This window comes from Aegilops tauschii, chromosome 1, assembly GCF_002575655.3.
Source record: "Aegilops tauschii subsp. strangulata cultivar AL8/78 chromosome 1, Aet v6.0, whole genome shotgun sequence".
Classification (NCBI taxonomy): domain Eukaryota; kingdom Viridiplantae; phylum Streptophyta; class Magnoliopsida; order Poales; family Poaceae; genus Aegilops; species Aegilops tauschii.
The window spans coordinates 76,533,748-76,539,747 of record NC_053035.3 but is presented as its reverse complement, the minus strand read 5'-3'; positions in this window follow the sequence as shown (position 1 = coordinate 76,539,747).

The following is a 6,000-nucleotide window of genomic DNA, read 5'->3' as shown; positions in this document are numbered from 1 at the left end:
GTGCAAGTGGGAGACTGAAGGAAATATGTCCTAGAGGCAATAATAAAGTTGTTATTTCATATTTCCTTATATCATGATAAATGTTTATTATTCATGCTAGAATTGTATTAACCGGAAACTTTATACATGTGTGAATACATAGACAAAACACCGTGTCCCTAGTAAGCCTCTACTAGACTAGCTCATTAATCAAAGATCGTTAAGTTTCCTAACCATAGACATGTGTTGTCATTTGATGAACGGGATCACATCATTAGGAGAATGATGTGATGGACAAGACCCATCCGTTAGCTTAGCTTATTGATCGTTCAGTTTTATTGCTATTGCTTTCTTCATGTCAAATACATATTCCTTCGACTATGAGATTATGCAACTCCCGGATACCGGAGGAATACCTTGTGTGCTATCAAACATCACAACATAACTGGGTGATTATAAAGATGCTCTACAGGTATATCCGAAGGTGTTTGTTGGGTTGCACTACTAGGAAAATGCTTACAGACAGTAGCATAGTAGTAGTGCTTTTTATAATAAAGCGCTGCTACTACTTATCAGTAGCGCTTTTTATAAAAAGCGCTACTGCTATGCACTTAGCCGTAGCACTGTTTTAGTAAAAAAACGCTACTACTACAATTACCAGGTCGTTGCCGGCGGGCCAGGCATAGTAGTAGCTCTTTTATGTACGAAGCGCTGCTGCTACCGGACGTAGCAGTAGCGCTTTCTACATATAAGCGCTACTACTACGGGCTCTTTATCTAGCCCAACGGCCCGCGCTCGACCTCTCTATCTCACTCCCCCGCCCTCACACACTCACTCGCCTCTCTCCGCCGCTGTTGCCACCGCCCTCCCCCACGCACCGTCGTCCCCCGCGCCAGAGGTCTCCCATCGGCCGCCCTCCCCCGCGCCGGCCTCCTCCCCCGCCGGCCTCCTCCACCACCGTGAGGTACTCCTCCTCCCTCCATTTAGTTCATTAGGTTAGGTAACTTAGGTGAATTTAGTTAATTAACTTAGATGTTTTTTAGTTAGGGAAGTAGGTTAGGTAACTAATTAAGTAGATGCTAATTTAGGGCAGTGGTGTTTAGTTTATAGAAAAAATTCAATATACTTTTCTTTACTATTTTTTAGTAAGTGTTTAATAGAATTAGTTAGAAAATTAATAGAACTAGTTAAACTAGTTTATTTTTAGTAAGTACTAGTTTATTTTATTTATAGTAAGTGCTTAGTTGAACTAGTTGAATTAATAAACTAGTTTATTTTTAGTAAGAAAATTTAGTTATATGAGATTTGATGATCTAATTAAAATTTTACTATAGAACTAGTTTAATTTTAGTAATAAAATTAATAGAACTAGTTTATTTTTTTAGTTAAACCAATTATTCCCGCATCGACGTCGACGATGCCTATCCAGCATCCTCGCCGTCGACTCGGCGGATGAGGCCTGGGCTTGGTGAGGAGCCATGTCCGGGACTGGGCTCCACCGGGCTGGTACTGGGAGGTGCTACCTTCCGGGGGCGTATCTTGGTGAGGAGCCAGCCCGTCGTTGACCCAAACCTTCTTTGGTGGCGGTCGCGTGGGACAGTGACGGTGCGGAGGCTTGGGGACCCCGCGGAGGTGGTACGTCACCATGTCAGTGAGGAGCACGAGCACGTCCGTCGCTACATGGTTGCGTTGGAGGGCAGGTTCTCCAATACCTGGAAGGTTCTTCAGGGAAATCACTGGAGCTATGATCCTGTGATGGTTCCTTCTCTTTGGGTGTCCACCGCCCGCGCCGATACCCGTCGTTCGCTCCGGTTTTAGCTGTATTAGTGATGTTATATGTATGATACTATTCGAGATCTATTAGTAATAATATTCGACGATGTACGGACGAAAGAGATGGTTTAATTTTGCTTATTGAATGAATGCTAATTTAAATACTAATTTATTTACGATTTGGTTTTGCTTATTGAATGCTCAAATTGGAAAACTACCCCATCAAGTTTGAATGCTCATATGATGTAGATATAAACATGTATATCTTGTGTTGCTCAAATAGGATATGTGCTTGCCCAAGTGGTCGGCCATGTTTGCAGGTTACACCTCCTATAGTGGCCTATGTTTTGCCGGAGTGTTGATTAATTTCCATTCCGGCAAATTTCAGGCGCTCAATATGTCCTTTTTTAGCAAAGGTCATGCCGGATTTTTCCGTGAATTCTGGCATGACTTGTGCTAGAATATGTAGGAAATATTGAGTGGCCTGGATTTTCTCGAAAAATAATTAAACGACATTTCGGGTTGACTTTAAGTCTGTCGAGGCTCCATCACCGAAGGTCGAAAAATCAGTGAGGGAGTGTATCCACCATATATGAGAGAGGACAAAGAATCCCGACTGTTGTCGTGGGGGTCGTTTTTCCTTCTTCTCCTTGTGCTAGACCTTTGTTATGCACTAGGGGAAGGAGGAATAACGACCATCACCGACGGTCGAAAAATCTAAGAGGGAGTGTATCCACCATATATGAGAGAGGACGAAAAATCCCGACTGTTGTCGTGGGGGTCGTTTCTCCTTCTTCTCCTTGTGCTAGACCTTTGTTATCCACTAGGGGAAGGAGGAGTAACGACCATCACCGACGGTCGCAAATGTCAGAGAGGAATCAGTGAGGGAGAGTCTCCACCATATAGACTCGGCACACCGATAGTCAACCCGTGATGAATAATAATGATCTAATTTAATTTTTAGAGTACATATATTGAATTGTACAAGTTTAATCTTTGAATTATGAATGTAGGAAATGTCGTCATCGAACGACGAAAGTCTCCCGGGGGAGTGCAGCTGGAGGAACGATGACCGAGGTCTGTGCGACAGGCCTCACCTGGACGAAGATTGGCACTTCAGCATTAAGCTCCAGGAGACCTTCGATGTTGAAACGGTACGCAACGACGACAAGTGTTTTTTTGTAATTAATTAAGCACGACTTCAACTATTTCAACGTGTAATTTTCATCTTTTACAATTTGACTAGCTTATCCCATGCCATGCAAGACGCTATGTCTTGGAGAGGATGGGTTTTGAAGACCATGAAAGTTTCAAAACAAAGAAAATTCACCTAAGGACCCATCATGATATGGATTTTGAAGTAAATCTGTATAATTCTGAGAGTAACCCATTTTGGTTGCAAAAATTGGGAAGCACTTTGCAAGATGTATGATTTTTATGAGGGTATGCTTGTCACCATGGATCTTGGTGATCTTGACATCGACCAAGACAATATGGACATTTGGGTCCTTGTTCATACGCTTCCAATTCTACCGCTATGTGAGTTTCTCAAACATAGTTATTAACTAATTTATATTGTTCATTTCAAAATAGTTGACAGCTTATTTTCATTGTTCAAACAATGTGCGGAACATGGTAGACAGAACCTACTACACCGATGGCTCTGAGTTAACTTATCAGGAGAAAAATCAACTGGTCACATTTTGTACTTATCTTCAGAATTACAATATCTATTATAAAACTCCTCCACATTATGGTCAATACGTGCCTATAGTGCATGTGTTGAACTACGGTAACATCCATGGAGATGCCATGGTAAGATTTTTTAGTATTACGACATCCGTGCATCTTTTGCATAAATTCTTTTAAAACATAACTATATTGCTAACTATGAAGTTATTACTATGTCTTTCAACAGAAAATCCCGAATGATTGTGTGCCTCATCTGATGTATCAGAATGGTCGCCTTGATGTTTTGAACATACGGCCAGGTCATCCTACGAATCTCACCTGTCCATATCGGATTTCTAAAAGAAGTGGAGACATGAAAATCAAAGAATGGAAAAAATGTATGGACAGTCGTAAGGAGGTACTTGGAAGCAACATTGTGCGAAAGGCAAGAATTGAAGACAGGATAATCTCCATTCTCCATAATGGAGAGTCAGGGCCTATCTTGTTTTATGCTATTTTACCTAAGAGAAGGTAGTAGGTCCTAGTTAATAATACTCATGATCATGTGCTAAGAACAACTAAGTAGGATTGGTTAGATGACTATGATGATGATGTGGTATCGAGTAGAAGTTGTATGATCGATGATGATGAGTATGACTTGTTATTATGATACCAATGATGAGTTATTTATTATTATGATCGATGATGCATGATGCTAAGTTGTTATATGAGCATGATTACTTATTATATATAACAGTGGGTGAAATGAACATGGATTAGATTCAAGTGAAGCCAACATGTGGTGCACATCGAAAGTACTACTAATCCAAACTAGATCAAGTTTGGATTAGAGTAGTACTTTCGACATGCACCACATGTTGCCTCCACTTGAATCTACTCCATGTTCATTTCACCCACTGTTATATATAATAAGTAATCATGGTCATAAAATCATATGATGAAAGTACTGTATGTAAAACCACACAATGAAAATAAGCTGTGTTTTTTAAAATACAGGAAAATTTAGCAGCAACGCTTTTTAGAACAAGCACTACTGCTACATACAAGTAGCAGTAGCGCTGTCCAAAGGAAAGCGCTACTGCTAACTAGGTATAGCAGTAGCGCTCCTTTTCCAGCGCTACTGCTACTAGTTAGTTGTAGCGCCTTAGTGGTAGCGCTTGGCCCAGCGCTACTGCTATGCATATTTCAAGCGCTACTGCTACTTGTATATATCGAGATTAGGATTCACTACTACAGGATGGTCCAAACGCGACACTATGATCAGAGACCCTTCGACAAAACTGTGTGCGATGCCATAATCGCAAATGGTGGTGTAAAAGAACCGTCAAAAAAGGTGCAAAACGTTTGCGATGGCGGAGCCATCAAACAGGGTTCAGATTTTAGTTGCATGTGCGATCCAGGGCATACGGTTCAGCTCAATGAACTGTTTGCGATGAGGCGGAACAAAAGAAACGGGCAGCCTGATGATGGCGTGTGCGATATAGAGCATACGGTTCACTCGGATGAACTGTTTGTGATTAGGCAACACAAAAGAAATGGTTAGCCAGATCAAGGTGTGTGTGATTGATGGGAAACACGTCCGTAATCAGAAATGTGTGCGAAGACCAATAATAACACAGACGATTGCTGCTAATAAGCTGTGTGAATTTCTCTATCTACAGTAGAATAACATGTATATATATATAACTGAAATAAACATCCAATTACATAAGTGACTGTATAGATCATTCGCACACACCTCAATAAACAATTGCATGCATTCTAAAGTAGGAGAAACGATCATCTAGTCATCTACTTCTTGTGACGCTCCCGCCACTGCTATGTGGCTCGATCCCTCGTCTGGGTCAGGAAGAAGGAAATCCTCATGTTAACATGCGCCTGTACATCTCGTAGCTTGAGTATGCGTCCATGGCCGTGTACTTTACATGTTGTTCATCCAGTCTCTCATGCCACACACTGTGCCAGGCGTTCTTATCCTTATTGCTCTCTTCCTTCATCTTCGCGTAGTAGGGGTCGATGATGGCCGAGGCGAGGTCAACCAGGGAGTTCAATTTGTTTTTGTCGCTGCCCCAGACCTTGTAGTGGTGCTAGATGTTGACAAGATTCGGGCATTTCAAGTCCAAAACCTTAAGCGCTTTTAGATCGTTGGTGGTGTCCACCGTAGCGAAACTGTAGTCGGAGCTGTTGATAAACCTGGAGAAATGCTCGCAAGGCCTTGTGGCAAGGTGGTAGTGGTAGACGAGGACGTCATGTCGCACGCACAACTGGGCGACGGCAACCTTATGATTGTGCCCGGCACGACCGATGGTGTACTCGAGGTCAAAGCCGACCACTTGGTACTTGTCCTCGGCAAGGAACTGCTCCATAGTTTGGATGGAGCTCTCCACCGAGACCGGATCGTTCGTGTACACCACCGAGAGGGCCTTCCCCCTCACGTGGGTGTCCACTACGTGATGCGTGGTGAACTGCCTGCCGTTGTCGTCGTCGGCCGCTGGGAGCGCCATTGGAGCCACGGGGAGCGCCATTGGAACCGCTGGATGTCCTCTCTGTATGTGT